This window comes from Bactrocera neohumeralis, chromosome 4 (genome assembly GCF_024586455.1).
Source record: "Bactrocera neohumeralis isolate Rockhampton chromosome 4, APGP_CSIRO_Bneo_wtdbg2-racon-allhic-juicebox.fasta_v2, whole genome shotgun sequence".
Taxonomy (NCBI): Eukaryota; Metazoa; Arthropoda; class Insecta; order Diptera; family Tephritidae; genus Bactrocera; species Bactrocera neohumeralis.
This window is the reverse complement of record NC_065921.1, coordinates 77,657,235-77,677,231: the sequence shown is the minus strand read 5'-3', so window position 1 is coordinate 77,677,231 and position 19,997 is coordinate 77,657,235. Positions and strand designations below refer to the sequence as shown.

The 19,997-nt window shown below is 38.0% G+C and overlaps 1 long non-coding RNA gene across 1 annotated transcript in view; it reads left to right on the top strand.

The window, feature by feature from the left end:
• Window positions 1-18,910, top strand: part of LOC126756163 (uncharacterized) — a 120,274-nt gene extending 101,364 nt beyond the window's left edge. The window contains exon 4 of the long non-coding RNA XR_007666549.1: window positions 18,678-18,910. This is a non-coding gene — a long non-coding RNA (uncharacterized LOC126756163). The remainder of the gene's footprint in view (window positions 1-18,677) is intronic.
• Window positions 18,911-19,997: the final 1,087 nt, after the last annotated feature.

The window sequence follows — 19,997 nt, the reverse complement described above, 5'->3', positions numbered from 1 at the left end:
AGCTCATCAATAATTTATGAAGTTGAAAATTTTTACCGGCAGAAAGCAACTATTTATTGGATATTTCTTTATATTTGCCGGTATGTACTTCATAAGCTATCAAAAGCCAGCTGTGCTGTCCCAAACTAGAGCAGCATGCTTAGCTTGCAGCTTAACCAGCTTACTCCTTTATCGTTTCAATTCACATACAAGTATTATTGCTTCAAAAGCCTTTATAAATGCTCGCTGGCATATTCATTCGCTCATCTCCTTACACTCACGTACGAGTAGCAACTTATATGATTGTAGCTGGACATGTAGCTTTTCATATGTACATATAGTAGTTAGGTGAGCCTATTTGACTTTCTCCCAACAACATTAATTGATGAGTTTTTAATTGTTTTGCCTTTCCAAGGATGTTCCGAAATTTGTTTGTGATAATAATTGCCTGCCGTGTTGTTTGTAGAAAGCGCTTCCTTCATAAATTGTGCCTGTGACCCCTGGGGGGAAGTTGGTGGTGGAAATGATAATTTGTAAATTATATGTCATAGTTCAGATAAATTTGCATTTGAATATTGGTTTGGAAAGTTAGATCCTAGTTGAAATTTTCTTTTTGTCGAAAAGTTTTTGAAATTCTAATTGTGATGTGAGATGATTGAACGCATTAATACTCAGAGGTTTGAAGGTACTTACCTTAGAGTAATAGGCCACCATTGGCTGAGCTCAGACCACTAAGGGTTACAGCTTGGCGAACTGTTGACGGCCTAAGTTCTTAGGTTAGCTGCGAATAACCAATAAGCAGTTCCTGACCAAAAGTGACAGGAGAGGAGGGTTCGGCTTAAAAGGCCTGAAGCATCCTACGAATCTCCGGTGACGAGATGAATAGATGCCGCCTCAAAATAAGCATGCGCAACCCCATAGAGGGCTGCCTCGAGGGATCACCTGCCCATGAGAGGGAGGCAACATAGCGACGAGGGACGCTACAACGGAAAAAGAAATCTCCAACTGTAATGCTCGGCCGGGGCAACTGATGGCAGATAGCAAACTGCCTGAGAAACGCAGATTAGTTGTAAATAACAAATACAGTCCCCGACTAAAGAGCACAGATGACAATGAAAGCAATCACGCAACGAAGTAGACCACGATTTTGACAAACGATTTGGAAACGTTGAACTTGGGCTGACGGCTGTGGCATTCTGTTACCTCAGTATGCAAGTGTGACATCTTGCAGAAATGGCTTTCAGGGTAATGTCATAGGCGCCTCCGTTCCGTACAAAACCAAAAAGGAGGAATGGACGACGAATTGAATGCCTTCCGAAGACAAAGCTAAATTTTGCGCTCGCCGCCACAGATGGGAAATGAGAGGGCAATAGACGAACTCTTCGATATTATCGGTAGCCTGCGCCGAAACTGGATAAAGGCAAAAAGGGATACGAGACGCACGAACACAACTAGATCCTTAGATGCATGCAATGAATCCGCCGACGTTTCAACGCCAGTGACAGCTCTTTCTAAACGAACGGCACCAAGTCCAATAGAACAGGAGTCAGCTAAAAGGGGGCGAGGATCCGGAAATACTGTGTGGTACGTAGTAAAAGGAAAAAGGAAAGGAAAAAGTGTAGAGCAAACTCAAGGACAAAAAGATGACAAGCCACAGAAGCAAAAACGGGCACGCAGAACCAGAGTTCGACCAACAGCAGTGCTAATCAAACCGGAAGAAGGCCGCAGCTATGCGGAGGTGCTTCAAAACATACGGCAACGCGTCTTGACAGACCAAGACAAAGTGGAAGTCCGGCAAAACTCTGCTCTATTTGAAGATGGACTATTTCAAAGAACCGATTAAATGAAAAAAACTTAAAGAAGTAAACGAAGTACAAGTTGTCGAGACTGAAGTCCTAGATGTCATCGAAACTTTTCAGAATGCCCGAAAGTCACGATTTTCTTAATTCTTAAGCATCCCATAATTCATCTTGACGACAAAGATTAAAATATTCAATGTCAATATTCTTGAAAATAGCCACCTGCGGACTTGCTGCTGTCAAACATGCTGCCAACACGCCGTGAACAAGAGGAAATTCGTTAATAATAAAGTTATGAAAATCATATGGTAGATCACCTCGTCGCAAAATCAACTCGCATTGAGCCACACATCCCAAAGTAACTGTTTCGTTGGCTACGAATAGCCGGCACGTGTCATACCCGGCTTCTGCGGAATCAGCCTTTGGGTGGTGTGATGGAAAGAATCTTGGTTGGTGGCTTTTCTATTCGGAGACAGCCAGGGAGCTTAATGAATACCATATTTCGCTTACAGAAGACATTTTTGGTCACATGGTCCTTCCTTTCCGTCGTGGCGTGGGCACCAATCAGCGTTATATGGAAGTTTTGTGGCTTGACGTACATCCATTGAGTTGAATTCCAGGACTCGGCCAAGGAGTCTCTCCTTCATCACGAATTCCACTCCGAATTTACGCTGCTTGATATGGCCACTGTAGTAAATGCCACAAGGACCTACTCGTCTCACTCCTTGCCCTGTTCATCGTAATTCTTAAACGGGGTGTTTTTTTCGTGGCAGATTCCAAACCGAACGCACAACCCTGTTTCGCCTTCTCACTTTAGCTTGCCTTCAAACGGATGTTTCTTGATTACCCAGAAGATACTTGGTCTAAGACCAGCATGGCTCCATCCTCTAATCCTAATCATTACAAGCTCGAAGGTACTAGATTCGACCGCAAAACTGTTGGAGCTATACTGAAACCAAGCTCACAGAACACTTGTCACGCACAGCATAAACTTTATCATCCGTCCCCTGGCATGAGCGATTGTCTCTCCCAAGCGGTAAACATTGCTTGCTTGCATTTCTGATGTGGCATGCACCATAATAGCTCACGTTAGTTACGCGTTCATATGACATATCCCACTCATGCATGGCAGGTGGCATTATTAATTAGAAATTTCTACGCCTGTTGCGTTAGACTCTCTGAGTGAGGAAGAAAATGAAAACGAAGAACGCAAGTAGTGCGTTGAAGATAGACAGGAAGATGGAGACAACTTGCTTACAAGCACAACACAAACTCCGTGTACTCGTACTCGGTTGCTACGGGCACTGTGAAGCACATGGTATGTATGACTTAATTGAAATAGGAGCCTGACATTTCATATCTTCTTGCAGCTGGTGTGCGGTTTTGTCTATTTTCTGGCATTGGAAGTAATGTGTGGCATATGCACAATGCGGTTGCAAGCACACTAGAGACGGTTGAAAGTATTAGAAAGCTGAGTTGAGTATAAATCCAGCAGCTTAATGTTAGTTGAAGATTTATGTTTGGCGCTCAGTGCATTAGTCCAATGAAATTAATTGAAATAATTCATTTACTTGAACCTTTGGTTACCTAAAACACGCTCGGCTAATTTTGTTGCAAGTAAAAGCAATTAGTCGGTGTGAAAGTAATTACAAATTAATAGTAAAACTAGAATATTATTCATGTATGACATTAAAAGTCTATCGGAAGAGGGACTTCAGAAGAATAAAATTTGTTCCGAGGTAATGATTTGTTCTAACAAAGTTCTTTACATTATTTTAAGCTGCTGTCATAGTAGTCGGCAGAATGGCGGTCTGGCGACACTCTTAGACCTTTAACAGGTCCATTGTTAAATCTTCTTCTTTTTTATTCCAAGCGAAGCTAGGTTCTTCTCCACCTGGTCTTTCCAACGTAGTGGAGGTCTTCCTCTTCCTCTGCTTCCACCGTCAGAGTGCTTTCGTCCTTTAGGACGACATGAGCTAGCCAATGAAGCCGGTGTCTCCTAATGCGCAAAGGACTATAAATTTTCCGCAGAGCCTTTCTCTCGAAAACTCGTAACATCGACTCGTCAGCTGTTGTCATCGTCGATGACTCTGCACCTTGTAGCAGGACGGGAATAATGAGTGACTTATAGAGTTTGCTTTTTGTTCGTCGAGAGAGGACCATTATTAAATCCCAGGAACCAAAATCTCTTCTCTCTGTTATGTCTTTTCTGTTGCACTGTTTCACTGTTACCAGGAATAGCACTTTGTCGTAAAATATGATATTAAATTCACTAAGAGATCAAAGCATTCTTTCACTATCTTTCATGAAATCCTGAGGGACTTTAGTGATTTCAAGCTGCGTGGCTATATTTATGTATAATAATATTCCTCGTTGTGATCACAATCTATTTCAGAACAAGAAGATGTTCTTTAATTGTTGTGGTCCCGGCTTGAACGACTGTTGTTCAGCTAAACGATGTTCACATCGGAAAAGTAAAAACTCTCAGCAATTTTTATGGATTGTCTCGAAGTATGCCGCCTCCAAACTTGTTTAACAGTAATAGATATGGCCTCTTTTAACGCAAACAATTTTGAATTGAAGCACCGTGAGTGACGATTGTACTTAGCTTTTCAACAGATCTTGCCACTTGTGACTTTTTTCAAATAGAAATGTACATCTACGGCTATGAGATCACGAGAGGAAATACATATGCTGAAAGAGCTAAGGACAAACAAGTGTGTGAAACGGATATTTATCTCTACAGAAGAGGTCAATTGAAAAGTATCCGGCAAACCATAGTAAAACACATTTTTTTGATAAAATTCGTTTTTTTTTTATTCAATGTAGTTCCCTTCAATTAAGAGACAGTGGTTACGCTGAGCTGACTGTGTATGTCGTCCTAATGGATAAAAACACTCCAGCTTTGAGAGTATTCGACGCAGTACCCGCTGTGGGACGCAGATGAAGACCTCCACTTCGTAGGAAAGACCAGGTGTAGAAGCATCTGATTACACTTAGAATCTGCAATTGGCCGAGGAATCTCCATATTACTGCGTAAGCGATGTCTCCGCCTATAAAGAAGAAGAGTTCACTTCAATATATAGTGATACACTGATTATAGCGACGCTCCAACTTTTCGATACCATTTTTGTGGTACAATTTCTTCTGTGCTTCAAAAGAGGACTCAGTTTCGTTGATCACCTCTTCATTCGACGAAAATTTCTTCCCAGCGAGCATTCTTTTGGGATCTGAGAACAGGATATAGTCGCTGTGGGCCTGGTCTAGAGAATATGGGGGGTGCGGAAGCAATTCGAAGTCTAATTCATTGAGTTTTGCCATCGTTTTCAGTGACTTGTAACACGGTGAATTGTCTAGGGGAAACAGTTTATGTTTCTTGAAATTCGACCTTTTTCGGCGATATCATCCAAAAGGTCCAATAACGCTATGTAATAGTTGCTGTTGATTTTCCTTCCTTTTCAAAGCAGTTAATAAAAATTATTCCACGCGCATGCCATAACCTTTCCAGCCGACTGTTGCGTTTTTCCACGCTTTTAGGCGGGTTCATCGTGTGCAGTCCATTCGGATGACTGTGAAATGATGGAGGCATGTTACATCGACGCAAAGGCTCAGGTTTATTACGCTAGAATATCTCCAAACACTTCTCTGAATCATCAACTCGTCATTGTTTTTGATCAAAAGTAAGTTTCTCAAACCCAGTATTATTTTGGAGTTAGTCGCCAAAAGAGACTTTCAAACTTGTCAAGATCAACTGTGCAGTGTCTTTCGCAAGTTCGATAAGCTAAAGTTACGCCTGCCAAACTTTTTCCAACCACTGTTGCAACAAAATAACTGTGAGCTATTTGCGCTCATACAACCGATTGCTTAAAGCAAAAAGAAGAAACTTGGTGGTGTATCGGAAAGGATAAGGCAAACAATAGAGTCAATCCATCACACCTAACATTGTTGCCGCTGTCGAACGTCTTCAGCGATGGCTTCTTCAAACTGCAGTATCTTCGCGACGAAATTTAGAAAAGCCAAAGGTAAAAACAAAAAAAAAATAATAAAAACCAAAGACAAAGCAACGCCGAAAATGCTGTGCCAAAACCAGTTGTGACAGCGACGGCCACAGACCATAAGCATGTGAAGTGTGAGGGAGTTTCCAGACCTCTCATAGCGAACGACGCAGCGTAACAGTAATCGGTGATGGCGTAATTTTCGAAGGCATTTTGGCAGCCAGGCAAGTGAGTGGAGACAAAGCCAAGCGTGGAAGAAATAAGGCAACTAAAAGTGAAGTGAAACGCTTGCTGATAGTGATGTTGCTGTAAATACCTTAAGAAGCAACAATAATAAACAGCTGCATACTGCTTCAACAACAATAACAAAGCCAACTGCCAAAGGTGTCAATGCAATCACACACCCAACAGCTGTTGCTGCCGCCGCAACCAATCTGTGGAAGCTGCCACGGCGCTGTGGCGTTGCAAGGTATGGCGAGAAAAGCGTTAACAAATTTTTGTCGCAAATAAAAAGAAAACAAAACTTCTTGCTCAGTTGTGTGGCCAGCATGCGCGCACACACAACCAAAAGTGAAGAAGCGCGCCCTCCATGGCTGTTGATGACGTCATATTTGCGGAGTGAATGTACGGCGGCTTGAAATGTGTGAATGGTTGTATTGTTTTGCTTGTGTGTCTGTTGCGCTTGCGCAATCAACGCAGTCAGCCACAGCATCTTCAGGTTGACCTGCAGCTTACCAACATACCGTGGGCTTGTGTGAAGGTGCCGTGTTTATTAGCAACTTTACAAGTCTGTATGTAATGTATATACTTATATTTTTAAACGTGCGTTGAGTGGCGCGTTAATGGTCTCGACTGGTTGCCTGTGACTGTGCTTAATGTGCTTAGCGTGCCGTATTTCGTGATTACATAAGCAGGTAAAATGATGCGCTTTGCACTGCCTGATTTATTAGCGAGTTAACTGTAAGGTGTTGTTGATTTAAGTGGCGTTATTGCGAATATAGAGAGAAACATGAAAATTTAATGTGTTAATAACATTGTCATTACTATTAACATTAACATTAACATTAACATTAACATTAACATTAACATTAACATTAACATTAACATTAACATTAACATTAACATTAACATTAACATTAACATTAACATTAACATTAACATTAACATTAACATTAACATTAACATTAACATTAACATTAACATTAACATTAACATTAACATTAACATTAACATTAACATTAACATTAACATTAACATTAACATTAACATTAACATAAACATTAACATTAACATTAACATTAACATTAACATTAACATTAACATTAACATTAACATTAACATTAACATTAACATTAACATTAACATTAACATTAACATTAACATTAACATTAACATTAACATTAACATTAACATTAACATTAACATTAACATTAACATTAACATTAACATTAACATTAACATTAACATTAACATTAACATTAACATTAACATTAACATTAACATTAACATTAACATTAACATTAACATTAACATTAACATTAACATTAACATTAACATTAACATTAACATTAACATTAACATTAACATTAACATTAACATTAACATTAACATTAACATTAACATTAACATTAACATTAACATTAACATTAACATTAACATTAACATTAACATTAACATTAACATTAACATTAACATTAACATTAACATTAACATTAACATTAACATTAACATTAACATTAACATTAACATTAACATTAACATTAACATTAACATTAACTTTAACATTAACATTAACATTAACATTAACATTAACATTTAACATTAACATTAGCATTAACATTAGCATTAACATTAACATTAACATTAACATTAACATTACCAACTAAGACAATAATCAATATATCAAGTATTTCAATTTCAATAATAATTACCACTACCAATATGCATAACTAAATTATCATTACCAATATTTCAAAAACAGTCTCAAATAAAATAACTGTCATTACTAACACAAGGTCATTACCATTACTGCTGCCATTACATTATCTTTCCCATTACAAATACTAATACACATAAAAAATAACTTTTTATATATGTAGTAAACTGAGTAAATCGCAATATAATTAAAATCATTCCATTAATTAATTATTAATGAATATTATAATTATTTAAATTATCACCATTACCAGCACGAAAAACTATTGAATTAATAAAAATTATACACACGAATAAATTCACGAAAAATAAAAATATTTAGTCCCGGAGGCGCGCAGCCACAAAAAATAGGAAAAATATACACCAAGCAACACAGTGAAAAAGTGACGGCGCGCTCGCTGCTGAAAGTTTGTGTCAAATTCTATTTGCGAAAATAGTATTAAAACTTTGACATATACAATATTGCACGAAGCCACAGTGGCAGCAGCCACCACTTGAACACAACAGCAGGAGCAAGTGAAAAAAAAAAAAACAAAACAAAAAAACAAAAATACTTCAAGAACAACAAATTACGAAAAAGAAACAATAAAAACGAGCAAAATAACTCACATGGCAACGACGGCTGCATGCAGCCAGGACACCAATGCAATTTTCAGCATAAATTTAACACGCTTGCATGTGTGCGAGTGTCCGTGTGTGAGGAATTTTATTACACGAACCTTTGGCAAATAAACAATGTTTGCGTGAAAATTTGCGCAAAAACATTTGCGAAACTACAAAACATTTATAAATGACAGGCATACCATTGATATGGTAAAACTGCTGCAGCAACATGTTGCAAGCATGCGAAAAATTACAGAAAGAGCAACAAAAGGGAACCAAATACCCAAGTTTCAATTTACGCAGATAAATAACGTTTATTTTATATACCTTTCCTGTTTTAATTTTTTTAACTGCTTTTCAGGCGTTTGTTGGTTTTCGATTTCACTGGTATTTTATTTAAAGGTTGATCCATTTCGAGGTGCCCTACTTTTAATTAATGGAAAGTGTTAATTATCATTCGAAAGAATATTCTTTGGCATTTAATTTTTGGAGATAATTTATTCCAGATGTTGGCCGCGACTACGTCTCAGATGGTCCATCCGTTGAGTTAAATGTTCGATAACTCGTTCGAGCATTTCGACTGTTAACTGACCAAAGAATCGCCTGATGTTTTGCTCCAAGACCTGAATCGAAACGAGATTGTCCGCATAGACTTAAGACTTTACATAACCCCACAGGAAAATGCCTAACGGTGTGATATCACACGACCTTGGAGCCAATCGACCGGGCCAAAACGTGAAATTGTCTTCTCACCGAAGTGTTCTCTGAATAAATCCATTGACAGATGCGATGTATGGGAAGTGGCACCGTGAAATGTCGCCAAGATTATGAGCTTCAACTTCAGGCATCCAGTAGTCGGTTATCGTGGCGCGATAGTAGTCGTCTTTGATGGTTACATTCCCACTGTCATCATTTTTGAAGAAATATGGACTAATGATTCCACCGGCGCACAAACCACACCATACCGTTTTTTTCTGGATGTTATAACAGCTCTTGAATCTCTCCGGTTGCTATTCGTTGCAAATGTGGCAATTTTTTTCGTACGCTGGGTCTCAAGATGGGTCATGGTGTTGGGAATTTTAGGCTCAGTAGACCGATTATGTTGACAATAAGTTGAGCGAAGCGCGCGAAAGACATTCTTTACAGAACTTGAATTTATGTAATAAAGTTGAACGATTTGGAAACTTTGTTCAGGCGTAAGTCTTCCATGATGAAGTAACAAAAACAGTACTCAACAAAAATAAGATAACAGCTTGATACAACTCATGCGTGATCTGTTAAAGAAAGCCTATTGAAAAAAGGTCCTCTGCTAAGATTACCCGACATCCAATATGGCAAATTGAGTGGGAGTCGGAATCTGTTCCTCAGGGCTGGATCCCAGGTAAGCATTCAAGCTTTCTGAATACCAAATACTACACTATCTTCCAGGCGGAAATATTTTCGGTCAGGAAAACGGCTTAGATAACCGACAACATAAAGAAGATAAATATATGGTATACATCGATTGTCAGGCGGAAAATAAGGCCATAATCTCACATCGCTTTGCATGGGTTAACGACCTTTGAAGTAAGGAGGCTTAAAGACATGCTGGAACGAGAAGATATTGTGCAAGAGTTCCGCAGAAAAACACGCAAACACGGTCACGGAGTAACACGGTCTCGAAAGTACTGCAGGATGGTTGTTGGGTTAATAACAGATCACAACTTTCTGGCATCACATGAAAACTGGATGAGCATTACTAACGACGTTACATGCAGAAAGTACATGGAAATAGGGAATCCTATTCTGTTGTCCAGTATTATCTTGAACTCGGTCTGAATATCTAGGAGCTTCGCAATTCAATGGTTCGCAGGCTCGCAAACGGCGTTGGTGGCCTGTATGATTAATATTTCACCTCAAATTTAACCTCATGACTTTTTTGTTCTCTTCATAAATTGATTGAGTGGGTAAGGAAACTTGTCCTCTCCCCTTCCTTGTTACTTCAGAGGTCACGAGCTTCGGAAATGAAGAAAAAAACACTCCAAAGTAGTGGGAGTCCAACCTAAAGTTACGTAATGTAGAAAATGAGCGACCAACACTAGCTAGCATCGTTAGCTATAGCAACCGACCCATTAACAGTAGCTGTACTGCAATTAAAATGGGAAACACATACGAAATGTCAATACGACTGAGGATAAATCAAGTGGCAGCAAGTGAGTACCTAACAGTTCCAAGTTGATAGCGCTCAGGTTGTTGAGCAGGCAGCAGTCATTGTTGACGAGTGCAAAACCAGTCGCGAGAGACCAACTACACGGTGCTGATTTAAAACCCCCCTGAAGTGGCTGAGCTTTCACGACTTGACTGGGCTTGAGCTGTGCTACTCAGAGCTTTTAATTAGCTGCAACTGAAAGTGACGCGGCATGTAAAGAGAGCAGCAAAATGCAATGTGAAGCGCGCTCGAAATTACTTCATTTGCAACAGCCAGCAGAGTGGAAGTCAAAGGTATATTGGACTTCGCATTCCGAATAGCCCACTTTAAAGCTTCGACGCCTTGCATTTCTACTTTTTTACTTCCATTTTGTCTGCACTGTTTTCGGTCCAAGCCCCAAATTAGCGATTGTTGCACAGAGTAATTACAAATATCGTCAGCGGTTGATCTGTCTACACTCAACATGGATTGACGGGCGACAACACCGTCACAGGCACCGCTCTGTGTTTGACTGTTGCAAGATTGTGTTGAAGAAGCTCGTTCATTAACTTGTTGTGGCAAGTAATAATGCAGATTGATGGTGATAGATAGACTGACGCAGAATGCTGTCGGCATTGTCAGAATGGTGAGTAGATAGGCCTTGTCAACCCAACTTAATTTTTAACCAACAGTAATTTGATTGATGCGATCAAAATAAACCGACGTCAAAAATTGTAGAGCTTTGGGATAGTACGAGTATAGCATATAGCGCCGTCTTATTGAAACCAAAGGTAGTTGGCAACAAGATGCTGCAATAAAGGCACAAAAAAGTAATTTATAATGGCTCTATAGCGTTCCTCATTAACTCTGAATTTCTGGCCAACTTCATTTTGAAGAAATATTGACCAATCAATGCCCATAGAGCATACCAATTAGTGACTTCTTGAAGACAATTTCCTTCGATAACGTACCCATTCACCAAAAGGAATATTTAGAGCTGAAAAAACTTTTCTTGTGAAAATCGAAATCGATAGACATCTCATTTTATGCCCATTAACTGTGCGAAAGCTTGATGGTGGCTGGGCTTATATTCTTGATGTTGGCAACAGCTCCAAATGTAGCTCGCGATGGAGCCCACTGTACGCCGTCTCTGCGGATGCGCATTACCCATTACAGCTGAGCAGAGCATAGCAACGCATTGGATAGCAAATAATCGAAAGCAAACTGATTGAAGCTAAGAAGACCGTCTAACCAACGCCATGTAATGCAGAAATGCATTAATTTTCTTTACTAACTTAAAAGTCTGTGCGGTTGTTGTTGCGACTAATACCAGTTGCCGCAATTTCAAGTTTACGATGTCACGCGGGCTACTTTCCAGTCTTACTCGACTGATCGCATTGTACTCGACTCGTTTTGGCGCAATGCAGCCAGGCGTCTACTATAATTGGTTTGCTAAATCTTGAAATTGATTTGCCTATTGCATTTTCATAGTGAAACTTATGGTCCGAAATTGGCGCCTAATGCACGCTTCGTCGTTAAACTCGTGTGGTTTTATTTGCCAACTCAATCAATTTGCTGCGTTGCTTGTTTGTTTTTGTTCGACCAGCTCATTCATCCACTTCATTGGCTAGCAACTTTTTCAATTTTACTCCACGCAACACTTCTTTCTGCGTCGCTACTCTAGACGTTTGCGCTTTTATGACCCAGCCACTGGCCTCCTCGAAATAGAGTCTAATGCGTTTATGAAGACTTCATTCTCAAAGCGCCGCCATGGAGCGGAAATTGCTGATAGCTTTAGTGATCTGTTGCTGCAGTGACAGGTTATAAGTCTGTACCGCAGTTGCTGTGATACTTTTCTGTTTCTGTGATATTTTTCTGTTGCTGGCGTTAGTAATTTTTACTCAAGTAAAGATAGAGTTTCGTATTTATTTTATAAGTAGCTTTCGGAATACTGCAGTATCATCGTTACTATCTTCTATGCGGAAGTCTTTGCAGTCAAGGAATCGGCTGAAATAGCTAACAATAGAGGTAGCATCACAAAGAGGAACCGAGCTATGCGGCAAATCGCGTTATAACAGAGAATGCCCTTAGAAACAGTGAGATTGTAGATTTAGCGGCTGTCGGGAAGCGGCTGCATATTCGTATATGTATACTGGGTTCCAGGCCATAAAGGAATTCAAAAAAACGAAATAGCTGATGAGATTACCGAAAATGCCGTTTGAAGAAGTACGTCAGTACAGAAAATTCACAAGTGATCATGGTGAGATGGAATGATTTAGGGAGATGCAGGATGCCAAAATCATGTGGAAGGGAATGCAGGAAAACCACTCATGCTGTTTAATCACATAATCTCGAAAGAACTACAGGACGGTAGTTGGCATGATGGGACATCACAACTTACTGATCACGGTGAGATGGTATGACTTAGGGATATGCAGGATGCCAAAATCATGTGAAAGGAAACGCAAGAAAAGCAGTCATGCTTTTTAATCACACGATCTCGAAAGAACTACAAGACGGTTGTTGGCATGATTGGACATCACAAGTTACTGACATCACTTGCGAACTGGATGAGCAGTACTAACGACGTTATATGCAGTAAAAGCAGAGAATTAGGCATAAGGCATATAGGCATATATTCTGTCTGGTCTCATCTGAACACGTCTTAGACATCCAGTAGCTTGGCAGTTCAAAGGACTAGACGAAGCATCGAAATTAGATATGAAGAGCTCTCAAAGTTCATAAACAGTGTTGATGTCCTGTATGATAAGTACATCAGCTCAAACTCCCTGAATATCCATCTGGTAAGGACTAGTAGGTCTATGTATGGCGTGACAACCGGACAGTATAATCTTACCTAACCTGAGCAGTAACTCTTGAAGTCTACAAACGCAGCGAGGAAACGTATCCAGCGGTTGATCATCAAACATTAATATGTAATCTCAAACTCCGACAGCCTGATTGCGACGCTTCAATATTCTGCCCCTCAACACTAAATATCTTTATAGACACACATCCAAATATTCATCCATGCAAACAACCTCTTTGGTATTTATAGCAAAGTATAACTTATTGCCTGACTTCCCTTTGGTTGGTTGGCTTTCATTATTAATAAATGTGCTGTTGTCATGCTTTTGTTTTGCTAGTTTTAGTTACTGTTGTTGCAGCTACCAGCTTAACAACTTTATTTGCAGCTGCTGCAGCTTCATATAATTTCTGACGGCTTTAATCCTGGCGCAACGAATCGGAAAATTATTAAGATGAGCGCGCAAAGGAAATAATAAGAAAACCACAATTTGTGCTCATTTCATAACTCAAAGGCAATTTCCCACGGACGCCAAGATGCATAGTTGCATGGTGTTGTGGGCTAGAGAAGGTAAAAATGATTTTCCATAATTGGGATATGGAAAGTGCTTCAAAAAGTACATTGCCCCAAGGGCATTAGTTAACTTGATTGTACAGAAAGTTTTTCACTTCCGTGGATGGTCCTCGGAGCTTTAAAACCCCGTATTTTGGAAATACTTCTCGTGTTCATTTCCATTTGCTTTCTAAAAGAAGCTCGGAAAGGTATCGTTTTGAGCCCAAAAACCGCCTTTGTCGAGTTATTGAAGAAATATGTGATGTATATGCATAGTAAAGATAACTTTCTTTGACCCCTGGGTAACTAAGAAGTTGTTCCAATCTATTGAAAAATCAATGATCATATCCTTGGCCCTTGCCAGCATTGAAGGTTTACAAAGAATTTATCCCAGGGTAATGAGAAAAGGTTTTGTGGGTTTGCAAGTTTTTAAACCAAGTGAAGCTAAATCGGAAGACATGTATGATGTCAAGGTCGACCCAAGGTCTATGAACAATTATTTTGTACTCAGAGGTTTTCTATTTACGGTGTGGTAATAGTTAAATAGATAGATGAGGACTGCACTGCGACCAAAGGTTTTTTGTGCCCTCTCCTAATTTACAACGACTCACTTAGTCCCAACATATTGATAAATTCCAATTTACTACTGGGTACTATTGGGGCGATGTGATTCCTAGTTGGAACCATGGATCCCAGCGCCTTTATGGTGGTGTGTAGTCAATTAGCAGGAGTTTTGGGGTTTCAGGATCCATGTCGCAGAACCGGCAATGTTATATACATAAGTGCTTTTTGAGCATGCAATGATCACGGTAGAAAGCGATAAGCAGCATGAATTTGTTCTTTGAGAGGTTGATCACATACTTGTATTTAAACCTTTTAAGGTTGTAACCTATGAAAAAACGCATGTTTGTTCTTTGAGAGGTTGATCACATTCTTTATGTATTTAAACTTGAAGAGGTTGTAACCTTACCCTGATGTCAAAACCATCTTCGAGGAGTGTTCAATGTATGTTTAACGATTTGCCTTGGATTCTCGTTGCCATTTAGGACGTCTTATAAAGAACCCTGCCATTGTCTACATCACGGAGCGGGTTCTTTATGGTATTAAGATTAAGGTATTAAGCATTATTGAGAATTCAATATTCTCATCTTAATACTATTAACATTAACATTAACATTAACATTAACATTAACAGAAACATTAACATTAACATTAACATTAACATTAACATTAACATTAACATTAACATTGGACATTAACATTAACATTAACATTAACATTAACATTAACATTAACATTAACATTAACATTAACATTAACATTAACATTAACATTAACATTAACATTAACATTAACGATAACATTAACATTAACATTAACATTAACATTAACATTAACATTAACATTAACATTAACATTAACATTAACATTAACATTAACATTAACATTAACATTAACATTAACATTAACATTAACATTAACATTAACATTAACATTAACATTAACATTAACATTAACATTAACATTAACATTAACATTAACATTAACATTAACATTAACATTAACATTAACATTAACATTAACATTAACATTAACATTAACATTAACATTAACATTAACATTAACATTAACATGAACATTAACATTAACATTAACATTAACATTAACATTAACATTAACATTAACATTAACATTAACATTAACATTAACATTAACATTAACATTAACATTAACATTAACATTAACATTAACATTAACATTAACATTAACATTAACATTAACATTAACATTAACATTAACATTAACAGTGACAATAACTTAACATTAACATTAACATTAACATTAACTGACTGAAGTGAAAATGTTATTCCCTATTTGCTCTCAAAAACCCAAAATCTGGGATCACAAATTTCGGGAAACACTAGAAACTTTCATCGACTGTACTTAACTCACAAACTAACCAATGAGTAGAGCTAAATTACTAGCTACCTAAGCGCCTACTGATGGCCACACCACTAACAAATTCATATTTTCTCTCCACATTCGCCATTTTTGTTCTCCTTTTGGCTATTCGTCGTTTGCGGAAACTTTCTAAATGCTTCCGGATGTGCCATTATTGGACGAATAATGAAGAAATAAACAACATTTGTGACTGCACGAACAACGAGTAACTGCCAACTTTTGGCACAACTATCAAGAAATAAAATTTAAGCTAAACAAGAGCCGGCAGTCGAGCGAGGACTGAAGTGAAGTAAAAGCAGAAGTTTCATTGTTTTATTTAAGCGGCTGTGGAGAAAGTTTCGCCAGCTGAAATTAGCAAAGGAACAAAAAAGTAAAGGATTTATTAGACAGCCGACTGTGGAAAGTGCAAAAACATGAAAACAAAGCAAAGGAAAATAATGTAAAACCAAATTAAGTAAATCTTCAAACTCATTCACAGCCAGCTCTATTGCGCCTGAAGATGAACAGCACGGCGCGGCATTGCCGCATTAAAAGCGGAACTGAAGCAACTCGGATGAGCGCCAAAACTAAGTGAAAAATAATAGACGTCGCATTAAAGCAGCTCAGCTGTAGACAGTAGCTGCTTGAAGGAATCACACAGTGTTGCACGAAGTTTGTGCTGGGCAAAGCATATTAAAGAGGAAAGTTTGCAAATTAAAAGTGTGCAAATAAGAAGAAGCTAAGCACAAAATGAGAAAGTGAGCGACTTGTAGTTGCAGTTGAGTGGAAATTAAGAGAGAGGAGCATTATTTAGTTTGTGAGACTACAGCAGTTCTCTATAACTCTGCGGGCATTCAAACTTGCTATAATTTGAAAAATGAAATATTCCCTGATAAGGATTGATAGGCGTTTCACTTGACGCATTAGTGCTTAAAATACTCCAAAAGATGTTAAATTAGGCTCCATGGCGAATGCAGAGATCGCACTTGAGACAATGTAGAACAGAATTCCTGTATTCAATCTTATATATCAGCAACACGAGGTGTCACCAATACAAATTTCTCAGCTCTGGTTTTTAATTTATATTCCCATCAGCCCGTTTGGATATCTGAAGGTGTGAGCTCGTAGCGTTTAGATCTTCGAATGAAGTGTTGAGATGTTTCCACCTAGTTATTCTCCAAACAGCTTCTGCAGCTGGCGTGCAATAAGATTCTTAACCTTACAGCATGGACGCTGAATAAAGCAATGGCTTGTTAGAACTCCTACAACTATTGTCTTACTAAGGGCAAAGAGCTCACTTGATCTCTTTAGATCGAACTTGGCCCCAATACGATACTGCATGCGTTAACCAAGATTCCACGAAGATAAGCTATCCAAGTGTAGAACACACGAAGAGAGGGTTGCATCGACCCTTTGCCGTTCTACTGATATTGGTGCTATGGTGCCTTTTTTAGCCAGCTCGTCAGCTTTAGATGTAACCTGCAATGCCGCTGTGGCCTGGCAACTATATAAGTCTTATCACAAAGTGACTCAATACCATTAATAACAAGGTGAGACATTACTTAACCAGCTTTGAACATACGGTTAGTAAGCTCTATTCTAATATCACCGCACTGTTGCCAGAGTGGATACACACTTCTCAGAAGGAGGCTATACTGAGGAGCAGCAAATCTACTGCTACCTTAATGGCCACAACTGTTGCTTGAAAAATATTGCAATAGCTAGGAAGTCTAAACTGACGGTAATAGAGAGTTCTTGACAATATAACCCTCCACCAACCTTCCTTCCAAACCGCCAGAATTTGGTTGGGTGACTCCATGATCCAGAAGATGCGGTATAAATTCAAAGCGTACAAGGATTTCAGAATAACCAGACACTTGTTCACTCAGAAATCCAGATTCTCTGAGTCTAATGAGAAATTATAGCGGCTATACATCTTCCGCGTTAGCAATTATGTATCATGAGGTGTCATGGTTGGAGTGGAACTTAGTAGTCCGATGGAGATTAGAAAGATCTTCTGAGCTAATCGAAAAGGGCGAATGAGGTTCCAGTAACAGTCGTCTTAGAATAATATATGTACAAAAGATCAGTATGACATTTTGAGTCGATCTAAGATGTCCATCCGTGTGTCTGTCCATCGGTTTGCCTGTATATTCGCGAGTTCATTCATTTTTGAGTTGTTTTTTTCTTCCAATTATTCTTCTTCTCATTGGCCCGAACCGCCGAGATATAGTAGGACCACTATAGCATACAGCTGCCTTACAAACTATATGATCGGAATCTAGTCCTTGTAGGGAAACTTTTTTGTTTGACGAGACATCTCCTTGAATAAATAGCTCCGAAGAAATTGTATAGATAGGACCACTAAAGGTATATGGAAGGCAGTCCAACCTTATAGCTACAATTACAGTGCACTTGCAATCCAAGAGACTACAAGTCAACAAAAGCAACGCCTGCCAAGCATTATGCTATCCATTACACAGGTTAACACGATTTTTGGGTCTGACATCTACATGTTAAATTTTAGTTTCTCCTATGACAAAAATAAAGCTTTTGGAAGAAATGTTAAACCGTTTTCTATTAATAATAAGATCGCTATGGTTTTGAGTTATGACTAAGTCTATGCCACTCATAACTACTCTACTGCTGATGAAAAAAACCTAGTTGGTGAAGCCGAGGCATTATTTATACCAAAATGTAGTACAGGTCGTATGCGTAACATTTAAGCAAAGCCATTGGATTGGAAACCTTGTAATATTTTTTTGTTGTATTATAAATCTTTTGAATTTCTATCTCCATTTTTTCTAAAAAAAGTAGTTTTAATTTGATTAAAATAGTTTTCTAAATATTGAATATCTTAATTTTTATTTTCTTTTATTATCCTTTCTAATTTTTTTCAGTGCGTCTCTGGCAGTCCAAAATCGCACAGCTCACACAATCAGTGAACTAAGAATGCACACGACATGCGATAAATTCCATTGCGCTGCTCGTGTGAAATGTCAAATTGAATTTATGATTGCCTGCTGAGTTTGGTTTAATTAAATTTTTGAAGTGAACAAAAAATAAAAAATTAAATAAAATCGCTGACAAGGATTTATGCAACATGTGGCAGCCATCAATATAACCAAGCAAAATACATGTGAGTTGTAATACTAAGACTTAAACACATTTAAAATATATATTTATATGTATATTAGGGTGTGTCATTCTGAGGCAACCTTTTTTTTCAACTGAAAAACAGGCTAAAAACTTTCGAAAATGTGAAAAAAGTCACTCAAAAGATGAGCCCTTAATATTAATATTAAAAGGTGCCTGTTTCAAATTTTCTATTTTCCATATAAATTACATGGAAAAAAAATCAGTTTTTTATGGTGGTTATTGTGCGGAGGCTATTATGTGTGCACGCGATGGCTGCCAGTAGGGATGGTAAACTCGATTCCGATTCTACTCGAGAATCGATTTTTCTCGTAAAATAATCGATACATTAAGAGCTCATCTTTTGAATGACTTTCTTTTTCACATTTTCGAAAGTTTTTAGCCTGTTTTTCGGTTGAAAAAAAAGTTTGACTCAGAATGACACACCCTAATGTATATAGTATATATGAATCGTCATAATTTTTTTTCACAAAATGGTTGATTGTTTTTACAAAGAAGTATGTAACAAATAAGTGTTAACCTAAAAGATATGACAAATTTTAAGCTCCAAAAATTTCTAACCTTATTTCCATAATATTTTATTTCATTTGTCGCCTTATATTTATTTCACGCATGATTGAGTGATATTTGCCGGGTTGACTGCACCACAGTGCGCACTAAAAAATGTTGCTCCAAATTTACATATTTCCCACTGATTGAAAACGTAAAGTGCACGAAAGTGGAAAATTGAATTGCATGCCAAAGCAAAAAAATGCGTGGAAAATATATTTATGTGCCGCTGAAATCAGTGCGCCTCTATGAGGAGAAAGTATTGTGTGTAAGGATTTAGATTTGAGATGTTGAAAGATGAATTTTCATGTCACATAAAAAAAAAATGAAAATTTTTTGATGAATCGAGATAAAATTAACTCAGTTAGAAATATGTAGTACTCATGCCATACATACTCAGCTCGAAAAGTTCTTTAGAGATAATTTAAATTTTAGATAATTTTATATTAGTTATTATGCTTGTTTCACCAATATCCGGAAGTGTAACCAATTAAAAAAGCCATAAATTCGGCTTG